General features: G+C 40.3%; 1 protein-coding gene across 5 annotated transcripts in view; it reads right to left on the reverse strand.

Moving 5' to 3' along the window:
- slc16a1a (solute carrier family 16 member 1a) overlaps positions 1 to 23,690 on the reverse strand; it is a 119,270-nt gene that overhangs the window by 17,768 nt on the left and 77,812 nt on the right. The window contains exon 2 of one of the 5 annotated variants that reach the window (XM_037102227.1): positions 20,027 to 20,145. The exons of the other annotated variants lie outside the window; for them this stretch is intronic. The gene's annotated coding sequence lies outside the window, so the exon portion shown is untranslated. The remainder of the gene's footprint in view (positions 1 to 20,026; positions 20,146 to 23,690) is intronic. 5 annotated transcript variants of the gene reach the window in all.

Here is a 23,690-nt window from a genome sequence, read left to right on the forward strand (position 1 = left end):
TGGCCCAATTTGAAATTGGGGAACATTTTCTGCCCACCCAGATGTTCCTGTCATGGAGACCATATAAGATTGGTGCCAATGTACTGTCAAAGTCTGTTCACCAATCAAATAATGTTAGAATAGTGTTCCCTGCAATAACACCTACTGACTATAACCTTTGTTGGGCGAATGTTAAGGTATATCAGTGGCACACATCAACACAGGATACAAAAACAAATCAGATGCATGAAGACTAACCCATAATTGAGCTATGTTGTTTTAAAAGTCCTGATTACTATTTTAATGAAAATATCTAATAATTAATAATTTATGGCAATTTCAGACTTTTGCTTTTATTGTAAATGACCTCTCGCTGGCTACCTGCACTCCCTTTATGATAGTGTTGTGCTTACACCTGACCAAGTAGTCATTTAAGGACCAAGCAGTCCCAGTAAAATGACTACAACATATGTATACACAGCATATGCAGCAGCTATGCAGGTTTAGTATAAACTGATCACTGAAATCAGTGACAGGCGATAATATTGATCATCTCATTACAATGCCATGTTCTGCTGGGAAACCTCGGGTCCTGACATTCATGAGGATGCCTCTTGACAAACACCATCCATCCAAACACTGCTGTGGACCAAGTACACCCCCTCATAGCAACTGTGCTCCCTGATGGCAGTGCCCCGATCCGTGGTGGCCCCGACCCCCGACATACAGGACCCAAAGGATCCATTACAAATGTCCCCCAGAAGTCGTATGACCATGCTTTGACAGGTAAGAGCTGGCACAAGGGAAACCTGCATAATATTAAGAAGGTGATGTAGTGCTGTGGCTGATCGGTGTACAGTGCAGGTGTAAGAATGAGTCATGCAAGTAGAATAAACAGCTGGTTATGAAGATGGAGTATTCACTATAGGTCAGATTTGTGCAGTATAGACAGCTATGTGAATATGAAAAGGCTATAGGGCAAATATATACAGTGTGGATAGCTGGTATGACATATAGTGGTATGTGAGAACATAAATAGTTTCTAATCCATGGAGGAAGGTGTGGTGGGGGAGGTGCGCTGGCCCAGATGAAGGGGGAAATGAAAATTTCAGTCACTGAGTGGGAGGGTCTTATCAGCGTGCTGCAGGGTTTAACAAGGTGACAGCTGAAGGAAAAACGCTGCTCCTCAGTCTACTGGTCCTGGAACGGCCAGTCCTGTAACGCCTTGCAGAGGGTAGGAGGGCAAACAGGCTGTGACCAGGCTGACAGGTGTCGGTGATGATGCTGCACACCCTCCACACAAACACCTCCGCCAGGAAGACGCAGCGTCCCATTCGCTCAGTTGAGGAAATGTCGCTGTTCAGCTTCGCTTCTGTGAAAATCATGATGTGGCAGACCGTGATCAATTTGTGAGGACTGATCAGCTCAGTCGTTGTGTCAGCCAGAGATTCAACACTGTCGAGGAAAACGGCTGGTTGAGATGGCTGACACACATGCAACCACTGGTACTTTTTAGTAAGATACATGTTCTTACATCAATTAGCTCCTCCAAAGAGGCTATGGTTTGTTTGTTGATTGGTTGGTTTGCAAGCAAAACTACGGATTTCCAAGAAACTTGGATAGGGGATGGATCGTTTTGGTGTGGATAAAGGGTCAGATCCAGGTGCTTCTCTTGTTTTTCAACATTAGTGTTAATTTCTCCGAAAATAATAATAATCTATTGGACCCAGAAAAAGCATATTGGACATGATTCAACTTGTCCATATTTCAAGTTAAAAGCAACATCCTTTTTGGAGCCACACAGTCTCAGTAGCAGGTGTTCTGGTGATCAAAATCATATCATGTAATCTTGTTCTGAATGAGCTCAACTTTTGAGCCAATATTGACAAAATGTCTTAAAAGTGTTAAAGAAGGAGAAAATTCCATCTGCTGAGGATAACTGCCAGCTCAAGAATAGATCCCTACACCTGCAGCGAGACTGTTTTTGTCAAGTATTGTACATTTACATTTTCCAAAAACACAAGAAAAAACGCAAGAAAAGTGTCACCTATACACAAAGAAAAGATCATGACAGTAGCAGTGCAGATTTGCCTGAATGTGTTCTGTGATGCAAAAATGCCAAATATCCACGTTATCCATGAGAAACCTTCGGCAGCACAGGTCTCGCAGTTCATCTGTGTTTCCAGATCATTGACACATGAGGGATGTCTCGGACGCAAACAGCGTGATAGTTGTTAATATTTAGTGTGAAAACATTGCTGGCTTTGACATCTCTTGTTATCAAGAATTGTGACAGTGTGTTGGATAATGTGAAAGCCAGCACGCACATGTCAAATAGGCGATAGCAATGTTCCCACTTCAATATCCTTCAAGCAGTATCAAGGGGAAGGTGGCGGCAGGCTCACAGAGAACACACATGGAAGCATTCGTGGCTGAGTGCACTGATAAAGAATAATGACATCACAGATTTAACAAATGGTAACTCACAGTTCTCGGTACTGAGTTTGAAACTTTTCACACAGTCAGTGAACTGAAGTCAGTGTGGAGCAAACTTGTTTTCATACAAAATGTGTTCAATAACCACATATTTTTAAATTAATGCATTTTCACTCCCTCACTTCCATTTTGTGGATGTTTACATACTATTGTACAAACCGTTAGCTCACTTAAAACAATGAATTTACACCTAACCTAACTAGAAAGACATACAATTCTTAACTGTGACAAGCAGTATCTACTTACATTCCTTGTTGACGTTTATGAACCACTCATGCCAGGTGAGGAATGATGGCAAATGAGGCGTGATTTACAGCCCACGCCAGGATAGTGTTGCTTTTCCTCCCATGTTACTCTCCACTCTACCCTCCACCTTCAACCCTAAAGACTAATTATTTTCCTCGTGAAGGTGGAACATTCACCGCCGGTGAATAACCACTGACAGATCAGATCACTCACTTTTTCGCAGGTGTCTTGAAGAGAAGACACAAGGAGTCATGTGGATAATTGAATGATGGATATTTCTTTATATGTGGCTGTCCTATACAAGTACGAATCATAAATACGCGTTGTTGCATACAGCTTTCCATGGAATTGCTTTAGTTTCTTCATAACACATCCTCTTACCAAAATCTAGGAATAGGTTAATTGCCAGTGACTCGCAAAAATGACAAATATGACTGTTGGAGGGTACCAGCAACAGGATTACTAGACCTCTGTTGTCATGCACTTAAAACATTGTGAAAAGGTTGTAATTTGATTTGGTTTAGCCACAAATCTGGTAAAGTTTCCAAAAAGATTATAGTCTGGATTTAATTAGTCAAGGCTGATATTGTTTCACATGCTCTACACACAGAGTGAAAACTGAGAGTGTTTCACCCATCCATCCATCCATCCAGCCATCCATTCCGCAGACGTTGTCAGTCTACGTGACCTGACTTCCTCCTTTGCCTCGTCATAATTACTACAGTAAGGCCACTAGAGATTCCTGCCCTGAATATATAAGTGAACGTGATATGTATGGTACTAAACTATTTACACAGGCAGCCATGTTTTTGCTGGTGAGGACGGGCTGATCTTTTTATGCACTATATGCAAAAATGGCCGTTGAAGCATATTGCAACATGTCTGATAAATGACTGTGACATAGAGTACATTGTGAGGTAGCACAATAACAGAGTGACTCTATGCTGTAATGGGACATGGTTTAGTATTTGCAATATAAGAAAATGGAGACAGTAACAGCGATGCTGCTGGTTGTAAGTGATTTTTACAGTCATTTCACAGTATGATGAGTGAGAGAGCGTCACTGTGGCAGACAAAATGTCAGTATTCTGATTCAGACCTGATGAAGTGTTCTGGATGCATTACAGGATTTTGGAAGGAAGATTAAACCCTGTGCTGAGTTTTGAAAAATGAACTCGGTATAGAGAAATGTGTGAGGTAGCAATTGTAAAAGAAACTGTTTACATCAAATGCAGTTTTTACATAAATGAGAAGTCCCTCTTCCCTGCCATACCTACCAGCTTCCCTCTGCGAGCCTGTGTGTCTTTGTTTAGTTACTATAGCTGTTTTATCTTTGGTTATTGTTGTGCTATCTTCAATATTCCCTGTTCTTGCTCCAGTCTTATCTATAACTGTTTCCCTGCAGCACCATAAAAAAACAAATTTTCCTGTGGGGATCTAATAAAAAAAAAAAAAAAAAATCACACGCCCCACACAGAGCACGCAGATTCGTCTGCAGAGAAAAAAAAAAATCAAAACTCAAAATTACAATGAGTTGCATATGTTTATATAATATACCTTTCTTCTCCTGTGGGGGATGTCCAGCCTAGTTGATGTTTGTCACACATCAAACACCCAGCAGAGTGGGTCTCGATGTAAACACAAAATACCTATGGCGGGGCATGTTCCGCCATCACAGGGGTCCTATTGTTTGTTGAAGAAGTATTTTAGGAAACGATGTGAGGGCTGCAGCAATAGGTGGTCCATGGTGTCGATTGAATAAGTGGGAGACGACAACAAAGTCCCTTTGGAGTTCTGTTTCCTGTCACTTCTTACACTTCAGTTAAATGATCAGTTAAGCTTTTGTCTGAAAACAGTAATGACAACACATTCTAGCTTCATCATGAATCGTTTCGTTTCACACAGTCTCTTCCTTTTAAACAAAAAGTTGAGCTCATGCACAATGAGACACACAGTAGATTAATTAGAACATATAACATATTTGATCGGAAAGTCAGCCTGTTCTTAATAAAGATTTTAGAAATAGTACCTGATGTCGATCGTCTGATTTAATAATGATTATTTCATTAATGCTTTAGTTTATCAGTTCTAGGGGATGCGTGGATGCACTCATTTCAATCTGATTCCAGCACCTGAATTTGAATATCCGCTGATGAAGTACAGATCTAATATCAGTGTTTAATTAGTAAGCTGTTAGGAAGAGACTTGGAGTCATTCTTTCATGTGTGAGGCAACATCTGGCTTGACTGAAACGTTGCTTTCCCAACTTTTTTTAAAACAAACAAATTAACAGATAGCTATAGATTCACTATTTATATCAAAACTAAGTGTTATCTAATATTTATAGAATGGTGACAATAACAATGCAGCAGCTTATAATTAAATCACAATTAAGTTACAAATTAATGCAATCAAACGTGATAAAGTAAATCAAAATTCACACAAGTAGTGTAAACAAGTGAGAAGGTTATCTGTAAACGTTTAGCGCTAAGAGACACTTACACTCAACCAGTGTAAAGTGTAAATGCAACGTCTGCTCTTGCTTGGAATTTTTCAAGAGTTGAAATAGATGTAAAAATCTTTGCTCAAAGTCTTAGATCTTTTACTTGAGCTCCTGAAAAATGGCAACAACAACAAGAGAGCCATCTATTTGTGGATTATCCTATAGGGCGGTATTTCTGGGATATACTACAGAGGGGTTATGTGGTGTCCTTCATGTCATTAATCCTCTTTGTGTTTCTTTTTGGTGTTTTTGTGATTTTTCATATTTTTTTTTTCTTCGTATTTGGGACTTTGATCATGTGTTCTGGGGCGGACAGCAGATTGCTTTAGAGGCAGAGGAGGAGGAAAATTCTTTGTAGAAAAGGCTTTTTTTAATGTATTTAACTCGATGTAAATAATGACGTTGTTATACATGTAAATAACCTGATAGGGAGAAGGCCATGGTAAATGGGTGAAGGTACAAAGCGTTACCTAACCTTAACAGAGCGGATTTAGTTGTCTTAACGGTAGAGTGTTTAGGATGTAGGGGGTCTATTGGTATAATCACCTGAAACTGAGAATTACTGAGTTTTTATCGCCTTAGAATAAGCCTTCCCTTGAGCCTTTGAGTCCGACATGTTGCACCTTCATGTTCCTACAGTAGCCTGGAATGGACACCGTAGGAGTGGATGAAGCGAGGGATACTCAGTTGGTCGCAAGCTGCAATATATCACTGAGGCAACGTTACAGAAACGGTTACCATGAAGGTGCTTTTGTGAAACAAAAAGATCCTTTTTTTGCAACCAGAAACACAAGTGATGTGAAATGTGAGTCAGAAGAGGAGAAGAGACAGTTTACCTGGAGGAACTGCCAGCAAGAATTGATTCACAAAGTCATGGCTGACTCAAAGTGAGACCTCTCCTTGAACTGCATTGTGTTTCTGGTTACAAAAAGGATTTTAACTGATTTCTAAACTGGACAGATTTCAAAACGTTAGTTGAGTATGACGCATATAACACATATTTACAACTTCAGTCCCATATTTGCATGTTTTAAAGATACCACAATTCTCCTTTAACAGTATATCTTTTCCCCACATCTCTTCAATTTGAAGCCATTTTGTGCTGTCAACATGTTCGTTCTCCTCTAACCCCCTGTGCCGCTGCAGGAAGGTGGACGTAATCATCAACATACTGTATGTGAAGTGTGATTGGAGCGCAGGAGCAGAGAAGGTGGAGGCGAGGTGGATGCAAGGTGGGCAGGCGGTAACAGAGGAGCTGTTCTGCTACTTTGTCCAACAGCACGGAGAGCTGACCTTGAGGGGAATGGGGAAAATTGACAGGGGGGGAGAGCGGTAACAAGGGCCAGCTATATATCAGGCAGGCAATTTGGAGCGGTTTATCCGATGAGGGTCAATTCCTGCTGCAGTACCATAGATCAGAGTTTTCAAGCCTGAGCGTGCCTTCATGGGGAGAGGTTCAGATGGATCCATTTTTGAATGACTTAGCCGCTGATCAAGCCGCAACAAATCATTCACACAAAACATGGAGGAGTGGGGTAATCATGAGGATTTGTGATGCGGGAAAACGTGCATCAGCAGATTTATCTCCGGCTATTTGCGGCCTTGCGTCTCTGGCTCTGGTCCAAATCAAATCTCCTTTAAGAGGCAATTCCACAATGTTCCTTTCAATTATTTTACAAATCAAGGACATGGAACAGGTTATTATCGAGAGGATACAGGCGTTAATGTTATTATTATTGCCAGCGATAAAAAGGAATACAATCATTTGTGACCAAAACGTATCCCTCTGTATAGAGAGACATCAAAGATCCGCACTAAATCTGTCTCTGTGTTAAGCTGCAATGCCAAGAGAGTAATTTTACAGATGCCTTTACTCTGTGTCTGACCTTTTCTAATGCTGCTTCTATTTTGGATCACTGTCTCTCCACACCTCAGAGACCGGCCAGATGGCTGGTCTATTGAGTGATAAAATTTGAGAGACAAGAGCACTGTTACACCATGAGACTCTTTGGCTCGGGCCCCAGCTTCAGTGGAGGCTGGAATGAGCACATAACTCCAACACAACATTTGAATTTCCCTTCATTATCTTCTCCTCCTGCGTGGCCAACAGACTGAGCCCAGTTCATATGCTCTGAGTGGCGAATCAATATGATGAAGATGGTGAGTCATATCGGACATCCACATGCAAACTGTTCCGACCTCAGTGGAGGATTGTGTAGGATCTAAGACATTTCTGAAGTAAAATTCCTTATGTGAAGCCAAATCATCAGACTCTTTAAACTAATGGTATATTAATAAGTGGGGACATCTTGTGGACAGTGTAAATTTTGCACCATGTTGATGTTTGGAAGGACACACTTCTAGATTGAATGTATTTTTAACCATCCCACATTTTTCCTACTTACAATTATGATCTGAGACCCACAGTTATAGATTAGTAAGAGGTGCCAAGTGTCCATCATTATTGTAACCGTGTTGTAGCAGTCAAAGTAGATACTGCTACTGACCCATTTTCTTTTAAAGTACAAAAAAAGGAAAGGTTACAACACAACAGTGATTATTATACTGCAAACTGAGCATATCTACAAAAATGACGGTTGCTGAAGGTAATCATAGCATGAACTTTTTGGTGACTGCAGCAATATGCTGGTACTTCTCCAGCCAGCAACACAAGTGCAGAGGGACATAGACACCATGAGCTCGGAAATAAACACTGAATTACCACCGGAATGCCAAGCTTTGTAAGATGTCACCACTTTGTATGATGACACCTGAAAGTTAGGGGATGTGCTCAGGCACATTAACACTTAGAGTGAAACAGCGATGTCAGCCTGCATAACATCTTATGTTAAATGGAATGGATGGTAAATAAACTCGCATTTCTAGAGCGCTTGTCACATTCACCTATTCACACACACATTCATACACTGATAGCAGAGGCTGACATGCAAGGTACCAACCACTCATCGGGAGCCGGCGACCTTCGGATTGCTAGCTGCATTACCTCCTGAGCTACAACTGCCCCAGACACCAGTTACAGTTATAATAGTAATATGCAGATTCCTCAGAAAATGTAGTATCTGTTATCTATCTATTTGTTACTATACAGGCATGTTGGTCAATGAAATGTCAGTGAATAATCAAACTAATTCTGGGAACTCTGAACGCCTCATCTACATTTCACGGCAGTTTATTGACTGACTTGGCTGACTCTCTCTCTCTCTATTTCTTTTTTTTAACCATGTGACCATGTTTGCATTTTCCAGCAGCTATTTTAGTGCTGAGGTGCCTATCCAAGCGCTCTACAGTTTTAAGCCCCTCTCTATCTTATTATAATTCAAATCTCATCATTGTGTGACTGCTTGGGTCAATGACTCATTCATTCTAGTTAGGTGTTGGATTAAATGCATCCATTAGTGTCTTTGCAATGCCATGCCTGAGTCACAAGCATTTATCCTGAGTTTAGTAAATCCATTTATCCATGAATTCATAACTATATGGCTTTGTCAGCTTGAGGACGTAAGTATATATACTGGCTAATACCTAATGAAAGCATAACAACACAGAATCCGAGCCAGAAATGGTCGGATGAGCAGGCTCCATTACCATGGAGATCACGGGAGAATATTTATGCAATGTGATACGAGCTACAGTCAGTTCCCTGCTTACAGTCTACAGGATTTTCACTGTATGCCATCATAAAGCAGATATACTACACAGTCGACAATGCACTTTCGCATCTTATCTGTGCTCTGCTCATTTTCCGCTTGAGGAAGTTGGGAAAATTGGCTTAGAATTGCTCCATGCAAAGCAGCAGCACTTTCCACTCACATGGTTAGACACAGGGCATCGGAGTGTGGCGCAGGTATGCACAGTTTTCATCGACAGCGGAGACCCACGGTTTCCGTGCTGCAAATAAAAACCATCAGCACTTGCCGCTCTCATTAATGTACTGAGGTGTGTGGAGGAATTTAGGATGCAGCTCCTTTCCCGTGGAGATGCATAAAAATGCTGTGTACGCTCGAGTAAAATAATGGATTATGCAGCTAAAGTGGCACCTTGGTCTCCTTCTGAAACACAATTTGTCGACTATTCCGAAAAGATGACACAGACTGTCCTTTTCTTGCATATGTAGGTGTACTTCTTCTGATATAAAACGTAATTTTTTTGTACAACAAATTCCCATGTTGCACTTGATTTGAACAGCCCACTCTGCACTACAGCGGTCGGCAAAATTTGATTGAAAGCCTGAATACATACACACATCCACACGGGTGCATCAATAGGTACCAGTTGTTTGTGCAATATTATTGTCCTCTTTAGCTAAAGAGTGGTAGCACGCAACACAGCCTCATCCATCATAATAATTTCACGTATTTCAGAGAATAAAAATGCTAATTTGGAGACATACAGCGTAAACAAAGTTCTGAAGAAAGTGAAGAAGTCTGAAATGCAATAAAATTTGCATTTCATACATCTGTTTTTATGACAGGTACATACAATCCTTTATTTTCGCCTTACAGAAGTAACCATGAATGCTAATTCTGCCTTCCCATCGGAAGCATTGTCAGAAAAGGGATGTAGGCCCTGGACAGCCTGAAAAGCTCCTAATGAATAATTAAATGGCGCCACCGCAGTTAAGGCATAATTTACCTCACCATTTCACAGTGATTTTATTAAGGACTGTGGCTTGGCTGGCCAGTCAAGTTGGAATCCATGCAATATTCATCAGAGAAAAGATACATGGGACAACTCAAAGGCTGAGGATTTATTTAGAAAAAAACAACAATGACACCAACAAATCCCACCCTCTTGTAAAAGCCTGGCATGCTTCACGGCTCCCCCAGCCCGCGTGTGGCGGATTTGTGGCAACCTTTTCTGCAGCGAGAAATGGTTTTAGAAGAGCTGTTCTCATACCTTATAATGCTACGGTGGCCTCCGGGGAATAAGGCAGCAGAAAGGTGCTGCAGGCCCAGGAGCAGTGAACGCGTCATCATGCTGTCCTGTATGTGCTGTACATATTGTATGAGCCAAAAAGTTACCAGTGACCTGAGACATTTTTAACACATTCAGAACTGTCATACTTTGTTCTGCTATTTCTACAACTGCTGCTGAAAGGTGGGAAAAGTAGGAATATTACATATCATAATAACCATCATATAATATATATTAATAGTCATAAAGAAATGGCCACTCTTCTCGCTGATGGTCTGTTTATATAGAAAATACAGAGGCATCAGTATTAAATTTTAAAGGTAAAAAACAATAATAATAATAATAATAATAATAATAATAATAATAATAATAATAATAATAATAATAATAATAAACATATGCATGAGCGCAGCCTGACTCCATTTAAACTATCAGCTGTCAGATAATATTATGAAGGCGAAACCAGCTTTAAAGGCTTATTTTGACACCCTTTCACAAGTGTGAGGTGGATTATTATAGAAGGAATAAACAAACATCACCTTCATCTCATCTCAAGTGATGTCTCGCCCTTTGGTGCCTCATTTAGATGTGGTACAGATTTATTCTCTCAGGCATCATCACACCACTTTATATCTAATTCCTTAATTGAAGTTTTGATAAATGGTTTACTCTATATATTATTTATAGTACCACATTATTTTTACTAGGCAACTGGATGATGTTATTTCCAACTTGTAGAGGAAAATGTCATATTAAAATGTTTCTACTTGACATGGTTTGTTGTCTGACAAACATCTTGTTGGTCGATACTGATAAAATACTTGGCAACACAATATATATTTATTTTGCAGACTAACACCAGTTGAACATTTTATGGCATTCATTTTTTTCCTCCAATGGCACCTGATTTCAGGAATATACCCCACAGAGTTTTTGCTGACAAGAAGTTTTAATATCTCAGCTTCCAACTACACTAATTATAGTTACATCACACAGCACATCATTAACTAACTTCTATGTTGCTTCCTCTACCAAATCCAGATTTAATTTTCCTGTGTGAGATCAATAAAGTTCATCATATTTCATTGTATCTTATGGATGAGAAAACAGAGGTCCCCCTGGTGTTTTCAATATCAGATCTGTGGTGATCAATTGGATCAAAAGCTTTTTTGTTTGTTTGGTGAATTTTAAATCCAGAATTGTATTTTGATATAATGCAAAATACAAGATAAAGGACCAAATGCAGCTTTATAACTGTCCTGCACTGCTGAACCATCCAAACCCTCCGTACAGGAAACACAACGGGTCACAAACAGGGTTTTAATGCAGCGAACATCTGTATGCAGGCAGGAAGGGTTCGGTAGGCAGGAGGGATGAAATATTCATTACTTGCTGTCTTTTGACAATGAAGCTACATGACAATGGTCTCACTTTCAGATGTCTGCGGTGCACAAATGCAGAAGGGAACTTACCTTACATAATTTCTGCTTGTTTCATTCAGCGCTCGGGTGCCAAAGCAAAGCAGACAGTCAAAATTCAACGGAACAATTAGATGAGGTTACTGAAACTCTGCCATGAAAACAGTGTCCTTGAAAAAGGCACACCTACAGTGAAAAAAACACATTGTATGTAAATATGGGGAAAGCAGGCCATGAATATTTAATTTTCAGGCAACGTAGCACAGAAGATAAAAATAATGTTCCCTTCAAGTGAGGACCCTCTTCATGAAATTGGGGTAAAAGCTATTCTGTGTTATCAGATTTTCTATGAAGCCCGGTGTTTCTTTTGAATTGCATCATCTTTTATTTAAATGTCAGAACCTGGCTTTCTGGTGCTGGTGTTGGATGATGACTCCTGCTTTTCACAGCTTCCACAGATGAGCTGGGATGAGGGAGACTCAAGTATCAGACTCAATTGAACTGGGAACACAAAAGGTCACTTAAAAAAATGCAGATTCAGCTGATTTGTTACACTGAGGGGTGTTTCTCTCTTAGATACACTACATGGAGGATTTCATCTTTCCAACAACAAACAGGATACTCTGCACATAAATTGTAATATTGAATGGATTTTTTTTTTATATGTCACAAATGTCCTCTGTGATACGTTCAAAGTATAAATAACAAACCCCAGCACTCCAACATAGGTTCATCACTTATTATCAGTAATCACTTCCTTTACATTAGATTAATTTATTTTGACACTATATTTTCACAACCAAAAAGCTTGAAAGCACAACTTAGACTATTTTTACACAGTATTTTTGCTGAAGCTACTTGAAAAGCATCATGGCAACCCAGCCCAGCCTGTCGAGTCCACACGGCTCCAAACCAGTTTGAGTTGGGTACCCATAATCTGCCGCAGAAAAATGGTGGGTGGTCCCTATTCAGGCCTGTGAGAGCTGGCAAATCAGAGCAGACTGAGCTTTCCAGGAGGAGGGCCTTAAAGGGACGGGCAATGAAACTGAGCCTTCAGGCAGAGGGTGAAATGTGATGCTGTATCAAGAAACAGTAAAACATTTGACGTGGTTTTTCAACATTAAGGCATGAAAATATTTTTTTCTCAGACTCCCGAAATAGAAGTATGAACCTGACAATGAGCAGAATATGGGAACTTTACAGATCAAATTAATGTTAATACACAGGAATGAATGGAGGAAATATGTGAGTTAATCTTTATCCTAAATATCTTTCAATGACTGACTCCAACGAAAACAACAAGAACAACAAAAATCACACCTGGCCGGTGGAAAGCAATCCCAACTCAAAGTCCACTTGCTTGTTTTTTGAGGGCTCTCAACTATCACGGAGTTGTGGGTGGCAGGTTCTCTTAAAATATTAGAATGACTCCATAACTCACCCGTCTATCTTAAGAGAGAGAGGCACCCAGAGGGATCCTCACTATAATATTTCTGCCTCGTCTGCATTACCTTTCCACATATGAGATGTTTTTATTAGAAATGCCCTTTCTGGGACCTACCACTGCTTTTCAATCATCTTTTTTAAGAGTTTTGTGAGGAACCTGAAATTGACTTCAGTCTTTAAGCCCTTTTCTAAAAATTCATAAACCATGAAACTGTTGTTATCTGTGCAAAGGATGGAGCATTGCTGTGGGAAAAGTGCATTCCATTTGAGACTTTTATAATAAATGTGACATCTTTAGCCAATCTGCTACTCATGGCTTTGTTTTAGGAGCAAAGATGCTTCAATAAAAAAAGGTCATGTGCTGCCGGACGGAGATGTCAGTGCTGATGCAAAACTTGCACACTGTCTTGCAACTGCAGTTCCCATGAGTCCGGTGCAAACAGTACAAGCGGTTCTTGCTTGGTCGGTTCTACAAGAGAGTTCTTTATCCACAAATCACAAATGTGGACAAGCGTACAACAATTACGGCTTTGTTTAATAAAGATGACTGTCGGGAGAATATATTAGGAAGTTTATGGACTGCAAAAATAAATGGTTCCACGATGCAGAATACTGAAAGTTAATGTGTTGTTCATTATAGAGGCCGGTAGATCAAGAGATGTTATTCAGTATGCACACATGCATATGAGATTTTATTACTGAGGAACTAACAGCTCACTGAAGTCAATCTATCATTTAAATGGACCGTTCACTGCAGAATCAAAATACATACTGTGTATACATATTTTTCCTCTTGGCCGTTGTGCTATTATGTGCTAGATTATTTTGGTGTGAGTTGCTGAGTTTTGGGGATAGCAGTCGTAGAGATGTCTGCCTTCCCGCTAATATAATGGAGCTTGATGGCTCTAAAAAAAACTAATTTGAGAACCTCAGCAGCAATGTCTAATTCCAGAACTCATAATCATGGAGTGTAAACAAAACTGGCGTCCTGCTTGGCTGAGCTGTAAAGTTCCCTGGCTTAGTTAGCGCAGTTAGCTTGCCTCTCATCCACGAGTACACACATGCTTCCACTGTTCTCCACTGTGAGCAAAATATGAAGGGATGTGTCAGCTGTAAGAAGAGTTTAGGAGCTCTAACTGCTTTAATTTTACCAGTGATTGATAATTGTTTTGTGATTTGGCCCAGTGCTTCAATAACAGAGTAATACGATTATTATGGTGACACAAGTCCCAAAGATATTATATGAAAGGTTTGCTTTGCTCAGCACATAATTCAACAGGAGGTAAGTGTGACACAGAAAACTGTTCTTTACAGAGCTGTGGTCAAAATTCATTGCCAATGCATAATTAAAAAAAATACAAAAAAAAAAAAAAAAAAAAAAGGTGCTGGAATGTGGATCTGGGTTAAGGTAGTAAAAGCAAAATGTATTTCAAAAATCTAATTTTCGGAATCAGATATGGGAAAGCAGCATGTATAATACAATTTAAGAGGGTCAGATTTTATTCCAAGTATTGACATATGCTTAACATTTGTACGATTGTAAAAATTGACTCAGAATTGTGTATTGTACTGTGTTGTACATTTAAAGGTGACATTGTTGTTTCTTTTCTGTATCTACTTGATTGCTCATTTGATAAGATGATCTATTTTGTTTCTATTTTGTCGACTGTATGTGAAGAGGAGCCCTGAAGATCCTAGTTAAAAGAAAAATAAATCCGTCATCTTGTTCTCATTACATTTGTGGGAAGACAGACGACTACACAGCTCCAAACTCAGAGAAAATCAGTCTAGACAGGCAAACAACACTACAGATAAGATGAAAAATGCATTGATTTGGGGTCAGACTGTCACTTAAAGATGCAAACACTGAATCGTCCTCACCCTGCATCCTGGTGAAGTTTCCCCACAGAGAAAAGCAAGAAAAAAATCACACTCACAGAATTCATCAAGCATGCAACCAAACTCGCCAGCTCCAGTCAAACCCAACTGTCAGACCTTTACAGTCACACAGTAAAAAGAAATGTAAACTCCTTCACTAAGGGCCCTTCACAGCCTCTTCACCGCTCCTTTCAGCAGCTCCCACCAGGCAGCAGCTTCAGAGCACCTCTGACCAGAAAGAGAACTCACAAAAACCCTCATTTCCACTGCAGATCCATTTTAAACAAGGTCAAAACGACTTTCACTGCTTTTTAACGCAGCTTTGCACACTTGCTCTTATTCTTTTATGGAAATGTTTGTGTTTGTTCTTCATGTTGTTTGTGAGCTCTGAATTGAGGACAGTTTTCTGTCATGAGGTGATGGACAAAGTTGTTCAAATCTTCAATCATCACAGATGGGCCACAACAAATCCTTCCAATTTAACTAAACATTCTTTAACCTAATCTCAGTTCTGGTGTTAAACTGGACTAAGACATATTTTCTGAAGGGTTAATGGTCAACACTTTGGTGTCACTCTGCCCCCCTCTTGTGGCACTGATGTCTCTTTTTTTAGTGCTATTTTTCTGACCTCTGCCACAAGTGTTTTTTTGTTTTTATTTTACCATCCAATTATAAATATACCAGCCAAATTCCCAAATAAGTTGGCAATTCACATTTCTGCAAAAAACAGGTAGGTTGAAACATTACATTTCTTATTGTTGGACCTTTAAGTTTCTTTAGGTAAAACTTTTAATTTTGTCCTGAAAAACAAGTTCTCCAAGTGAATGTAAACTGTCCCAGAAACAAATTGTTGTTTCTTTACTTTGTTATTATAATCGACAATTCTAAGTTGAAAGTTTTTTTTTTCCCTAAAAACTGTTCTTGGTTGAAGTTTCTGGGATGCTGGGATGCAATTAGTCTCAGAGCAGTGAGCTAAATCTACTTGAAGATTGCAGAATTTTCTTTTACTGGAAGCTATTTTGAAACTGTGAAATGTGTGAGATTTATTTAATCCCTGGAAGCGGAAAATTGTTTGGCCTTTTTGCTTGAATGCTTAATAGATTACCTAAACAGTTGCAAAATCTTTTTTTCAATTAAATGACTAATGGATTTATATTTATTGAGAACTATAAAGGATCAAGAATCAAACCATGTTGAACACCTGATCGGATGAAAGAAAAAACCCACCAGTGAGGTTCTTATAAATCTCAATGGAGTCAAAACTGTGTGTTTTTTTTGCTTTTTTTGGTCAATAAAATGGAGCAATCATCTGTATCAAAGGCTCTTCTGAGATCAAGAGTGATTAAAATAGAGCAATCCTCGACACTAGCAGCCCAGTAGTAGATCATTAGTGAGTGTTGGAGTAGCTGTTTTGGTTCTGTGAAGGGCTTTAAAGTCAGATTGATTAAAACAAAAAATAATAATGTTGGGTGTTATCCTTCAAAGCATTTACTTAAGGGGGAGCTACTTTTTCTAAAACCTTGGATAAAAGATGAGTAAAAATCAACACAAAGGAGGCTTAACTGGTGCAAATGAGATCATACAGGCTTTCCATCGGATACAGAAACGTATTTTTAAAAAAAAAGAAACCAACAATTACACTCAAAAAAGGAGAAGAGGGGAAATATATCACCTCACCCTCGATGTAGTACATGTGTGTCATACAAGGTCTTTCATGAACTGTCAAACAAGACTTTCTGAAGAGACCTGTGTGACCGAGATACAGCACAATGCAGCTGCTCGCTCTCTATTAAGTTTATAAGACATGTTGCTAACAGAGAGAGATTGATGATAGCATCTGATGCAATTTACTCCATGTCCAGGGTTACTGGTTCACATTCTGCGGTTAACAGTAAAAGTGCAGGTCGCCAAGAAAATCTCCTCCGAATCTGTCAGCTGGAATTGAACTCCAGGCTTAAACAGCAAAGCCTCTGGAATGGATTTTTTGTTTATCTGCAAATGCAGATGGGAGAATTCATACGACTTGTGCAGTGTGTAAATAAATGACAACAATCGCACAGGGCTCTGGGTGCTCCCAACAATCACTCTGCTTAGAAAACACCGAACAGACATGCAGAGTGTTTGTTTGTAACAAAAATGTATAAATCATTATAATGATTGTGTAAAAAGTGGAGTAAGGTTTTAGAATTGGTATTAACGAGCTGTGTTCCCAGACACAATATAGGAATTACAACAACAACATCAACAACAACAAGAGGAACTATTTCAACACGATTGATGCAGCTCGCTCTCCCATTTTAGAAGAAGAGCGTCCACAGTCAGGACTTTGTAGAGGAAATGAATCGTTAAATCTGAAAAATTACTGTGTTAACTAGATTAGGCAGGGCAACTTATCAAGTAATCTCTTGATAGGGCATCTGAACATTGTGATGGATTGCGTGCTGTCCTTTTGCCTCTGAAATGTATTCTTAATTGCCCGTTGCAATTACTTGTATGGCTGCAGAATGGACATATTAGCAGGTATTCTGTTTCCCCAAAGATATTTTTCATTTGAATTTCTTTTAAGGTTCCCTGTGGTGTGTCCTGCTCTTTATGCAAATAAAATGTGATATTTGAGTTTATCTCTACATCTTAGAATGTGAAAGTGTATTCTTCTCTTGAATTATAATGCTTAATGTTGATGGGTTTTGTTAACATTTAAAAAAAAAATACTGTAAACGATATTACTTTTTATCATGTTTGCATGAGAGCTACACTGATAAATCAGCCAATGAATGAATAAAAAACCTGGCCGACATATGTTGGATGTACAGTAGTAATGAAACAGTGTTAGTCCATACAGCAGTTTGTCCACCAGCTCTTTTTTTTTTTTAAATGTTGAATGTCCTGCTCGTGTTTTGGACCCAATTTACCCTTCAGCTCTATCAGACAGCTGTAGAATATAAAAAATACATCCGTGTAAATTAATCCACAATGATAATGACAATGAAAGCGTCAAACAATATCGTCTGGATCAGAGTAATCTGATGAACGATGGAACCTCTGACAGCCAATAAAAATCCATCTGTATTTACAGGGCTGTCAATAAGCTTAATTTTGAGGACACTAGTCTCCAATATAACATTGCAGGAGAGCTTATAATAAAAAATTCTACCTCTTTTATGTGAGCTAACTGGGACGTTTAGAAAACACTTTTTAGATGGTGCAGGCTATTCTCAATGAATTAATAAAATGTATCAAACGCTTACATAATGAATATTAAGCTGAAAAATCGTCTTTTTACCTGAGACATACTGCAAAATGGTCTTTGGTGCTGATTGCTGATGTTGACTGTCAACCTGAGTGCTGGATTCTCTGAACTACTATATTCTATGAAGAATTTCATGAAACCTTTTCCTTCTGGGGTTGATTCGTACATTTCTCTGTGCAACACACGGCATTAACAGGCTCTCAAAATCCATTTTCCGAATCATCTGAAGCGTGCAGCACCTGCTTGGCGCTAATATCTGTTCACGTCGTTATCATTATCGTTATGGCTACAGGGATCATTCTTGGTGTGGGTGGCCCTTAAATCTGGATTGTAACTGGATATGAGGTTTGAATGCCACCTTGCTTCCAACGGCTTCTACAAAAACTAGTAGTCCAAATATCGATACCTGAATTGACCTCAACTATCCAGTACCGTCATGCTGTAATTTATGTGATGATGTTTGACTTTGAATATTCCCTCTTCTGGAGATTGCATTTGATGTACATGGCAAAAGTTGTAACTGTGCAGGCACACGATGTCGTTTGAGAAGAGACAAGCGGAAAATCAAGTAAGCTCTCCCACAAGACATTTGTCCAAGGGTTGACATGTGTGTTAGACAGAGATTGGATCTTTGTTCTTGAGGAGAAATTAGATTTCCGTGACAAGAGAACCTGAGAGAGCTAACGATTCACACAGAAAGCGCGTGTGTGTGTGTGTGTGTGTGCGTGCGTGTGCGTGTGTGTGTGTGTATCTAGAGACTGAATGAAAGAATCAAATGGTACAGAGATAACTGTGTGTGCCCGTGTCTGCCCCTGTGAGTGGGAGACTGCTTCTTAAATGCTCCTTCTTTTAGGTGCATTAATTTAACGTCAGTCCTAGTTTCTGGAGATGAGAATGAATTACACTGACCTCCCCCTAAGTGAATTAACATGGGTGATTGTGGATGTAATTGCTAATTAGCATGACTCACTGATTCTACAGTCTCACAGGTGGACCGTTCTCACTCTCGGAGGAAACCTCATGAACAAGGCCTTTAAATTAATACCAACTTTTCTTAAATGTGCGAGCAGCCGTTCTTCTTTTGGGAGATCACTTCTTCTTAATGAAAAGAAAAATGAGCCACGACGTCACGCCGTGCACAGCAGTACAGTAATTCTGCAGCAGGCAGGGCCGAAGATTCAATTCACATCACGAAAGGATACAGGAATCATTTTTCTTTTGACGGCCTGGCCTGCAACCCTATTCTTCTCAATATTTGGCAGCACACACCATCTCCCCTGCCATCAAATACTTCTAGACAATATCATAATGGGAGACACAAACAGCCCTCTTGCCCCTTGACCTCATGATCTCATAAAAAAAGCCAAAAGCTCAAATCTCCAAGCTCCACTGCTTTAAACGTCACTCCTTCCTAAGGTTTGAAGTAGGTGAGCACCTTTGTTTACTTAAATCAAAATCCAATCCACCACCCTGGCACTTTTCTCTCCTGCTTTTTTTGCTTCCACAGCACTCAGCTGTGGCATGGCTCAAACAGATGCCCTTGACTTTTCATTATGTTATTAACCTTTCGGGAGGTGGGCTATGATTCAGAGGTGGGCACGGAGTCCCTGGAGGCTGCTCTGTAACACTACCAGATGACTCAGGCAGAAAAGAACAGAGGAGACGTAGCGACAGAGAGAGAATGGCGGATGAGAGGGGAGCAGGTAGGGCAGGTGTTTCTGACAAATGGAAAACAACAGATGTTTAAAAAGTCTTGTTGTGTTGAGTCCCAGTATCACTGCCTGAATGCATAAAGTCGACAACTATTGCACACAGAGGAATGAAAAACAGCAAATGTGCCATTTTGTCTGGATAGATATTAGAACGGTACATCACCGGCTGAGTATCAGTCTCATACGGGAGCTGCAGCCTGGCTTCTAATTCCGCAAAGAGCTTGTACACTTTAGCAGGAGGTTTAGCCGTGCTCTGTCCAGGCTACATCCCAGGTTATAGCTCTGAAACAGACAAAAAAGTCCCGTGGGGGCAAAATGAGGTTGTGATCTCAGAAGAGGGTTTTTATTACAAAGCCACAGTGTATCGTTAAAGATGTCTAAATGCCACAGTTTAAGAGTAATGCTAGTGTTGTTTTATAGTTAACTTATTGCCGACAATGTATTGGTTCAGGCTGAACCCGGAACATAAAAAAAATATACACTGATCAGAACAACATTAAAAGGACTAACAGGTGAAGTGAATAACGCTGATCATCTCTTTACAATGCAATATTCTGCTGCGAGACCCTGAATCCTGGCATTCATGTGGCTGCCACTTGACATGCACCACCCACCCAAACACTGTTGCAGATCAACAACACCCCCTCATGACAACAGCACTTCCTGATGATGGCAGTTGCCACCCTCAGCAGGAGTGTGCACCCTGCCACACAGCAGAAAATGCTCGGGAATTGGGAACGTGGCAAAGAGCTCAAGGCACCGAACGGAGGCCGGTACCAGAAATCCTTATTTGTGGTTAGAGAGGCAACCCTGTGGTGTCAAGGTTACGACGGTTTGGTCACATCTTACCAGGGTACATCGCCAGGGTAACTGTAGCTGATGCTGCACATCTAACCTAACCTGCGCCCCAGTTGTCCCCAAGTTGTGTTGAAGATAACAGATCATTATGTATAAAAGCTTCGCCGTCCGAGGTATCAGTTCTCTGGAAAATGGCATTATCATAAATAGAAGATCTCACGGAGCTCGGTGCCCAGATCGTGAGGTGTACTCCTGTGTAGGAGGGGCCCTCCTGTCTTCTACTTTTCATTTTTTCCTGTTGGCTGCAAGCAGCAATGTCAAAGCTATTTCATAAATCTTTCTTATACCAATACCCTTTGACAACAGAGACACATTGAAGCCTTATTATTGTTGTAAGATATGAAAGTTTGTTTCAATATTTATATCTTATTTGCACTGAAGAATGATGAATGATTTAGACCTAATGGAAGAGCAGTAATAGATCATAAGCCAATAACACATCTGTATAACAAACATTAAGATGGACGGTAATCTTTTGTCGGCTATTCTTACTGTGTTTGGCAGGCGGAACATTTATTGGAATGACTATTGGTCAGTTCTTTTGTTACACTTAGTGAAAACGTGAGGTCCCAAACAGAGAACCACATGGGAGGCAGGCAGGATAAGCAACTGAAAATAAGATTTTATTGAAAAGCCAAAAATCAGGAAAAGTAATACAAAAAAAAAACAAAGTAGCCAACAAAAGTACCAACTGAGAACAACAAAGTACAACTAAGTAAAAAGAGGAGGAATGAAAATAAACAGAAACATACCATAGGGTAAAACGGGGAGAACAATGGAAGGCACTGGTGTGAACAGGCTCAGGTGAAACATGCAGGAAACCACACAGGAGGATTACACGAGAAGGAACACAGGAGAGAAACAGGATGAACTGACAAAGACAAGCAGAACGACTATACACACACACAAACAAGGAGGTGATGAGGTGCAGGTGGAGTGAGGTGGCGCAACACAGGTGAGGGAAATATATGGAAAAACAGTAGAGACAGGGGAAGGGGGTGATGGAAATGCAGAGCAGGTGTGGGAAGCAAGAACACAGGAGGAACAATTACACAAAAGGAGGATATGAAAAGCAACTCACGACACATTGAGATGCTTTCTTTGAGCTGGCCGGATGACGTACCTGTTGACTGCAGTGGGGGGGGGGCAACAAGCCACATTCAACAATATGACTCAATCATATCTCAAGGCACCTTCGTCAATCCCAGAGAATTAAATAAAATGAGTCCTAAATTCATCACAAAAACCTGTCTTACACATCCACCACGTCATCACAAACAACAGTGAAAGCCAGCAGTGATCCGTCAATCCACAACCAAAGCCTCTTCATAATCATTTAACCTTTGTGCCCAATTTCATGCGTATATGAAATAAGAACTTGACTCTTTTCTTTTGACTCCACAACTGTATTACGTGCACACCGGCCCCCGTGGAGCTTCGGGAGCAACAAAGGAGAGTTCCACATTAAATAAAAAATGAGCAAAGCGAGGGAAGTTTCATTATTCATCTCACACTGGCATGCCCAACTCCCCAGCTTCCCGAAGGGAACACTATGAAATTTCAATTGGCATCATTCTATGTGTTGAGTTTTAATGTCAATATCGTAGACAGTCTTCAACAGCCTCGCAGCCTCCCTTCTGACTCCAACAAGACACTTCAAAGGAGCACTTCGCTGAATCCCTCAGTCTTGCATCAAAAATGTTAACCTTGGAGACATGCTAACTACCCGGCCGTGTATGTTCCCGAATTCCAATGAAGATTCTGATCATTCGAGACAAGGAAGAAAAGAGGAGTCAACCATGCCCTCTGCCCGTCGATCTGTCCATCTTCCCATCTGACCATCGCTCTGCTTCTCTCCGCGGAGATCCACTGTACATGCCCTTGTGTTCGCTCTTTGCAAAGCTGCCGGATCAAGGACAGCTCTAAAAAAATTCAAAGCTTAAGTTGAAACACTACTGACATTTACTGTAATAAATCAACAGAGATATACACTAATGCTCTATGTTCTGCAACACTTTACACATTGATGCACGTTAACAAAAAGCAATCCCTTGAATAAACTAGAACGCCTCGTTCTAACTGAAGGAAGAAAAGAGCAACAACAACACAGCAAACCTGAGCTGGTTCTTCTGGGGCCTGTGTTACTGCTGCTCACTTAGCCTCAGGTGTGGAGCTCTAATGGTTGGCAGCGAGGACTCCACCTGAGTGCCAATGTGCCCGTAATAATGCCAGAGCTTTGGAGGTAGAATCAGAGATACACTGGCAGGAATATTTGTGCAGGTGCTGTACTTACACTTTGGTATATTACATAGTGACTGACATGCTGTCCTCCAGCCACATCATGTCATAAGACATGAAATCCCACAAGATAGAGAGAAAACTTTGAAAAATCCTGGAGGTTCAGTTCTTTCAGGGATGTTGTTTAAAAAAAAAAAAAAAAATCCTCCCAATTTGTAATGTCCAGTCCCCCTGCACACTGCACCTCATCTGGTAGACTCATCAGGAACAACCTGGCAATATCAAATATTTGACCTTTACTATTTAAAACCTGGATGATTACATTGGTACTTTCTGAGAGAGGCATCCCAGAGTAGCTGACGGTGCTGCCAAACAATGGTAAACATTCTAACCCTTGAGACTCACATTGGCTCGCCTACTACAATTGACAGAAACTTAAACTCTCAGCTCCAGCCCTCGCTGAAAAATAGAAAACCTATGTTGACCGCATCTCCCCACTCATCCAGACTCATTTAGCCTCTGCCTTGGTTTTGTTTTCTTACCGCAACACATTACCACAGCCAGTTAAAATCCATTTTGTTTATGTCTGCTTCCCCATGAGATTGCGCGAGAAGGATTATGTGTGAACCCAGCTTCAGGCTGCAGATCCATGAAGCCAGAGTGCTGAGGACACACTCCTCCTGCTGCACATAATGGTGTTGTATCTAACTACCAATAAAAGAAATCAACTT

Source organism: Acanthopagrus latus, chromosome 6, assembly GCF_904848185.1.
Source record: "Acanthopagrus latus isolate v.2019 chromosome 6, fAcaLat1.1, whole genome shotgun sequence".
Lineage (NCBI taxonomy): Eukaryota > Metazoa > Chordata > Actinopteri > Spariformes > Sparidae > Acanthopagrus > Acanthopagrus latus.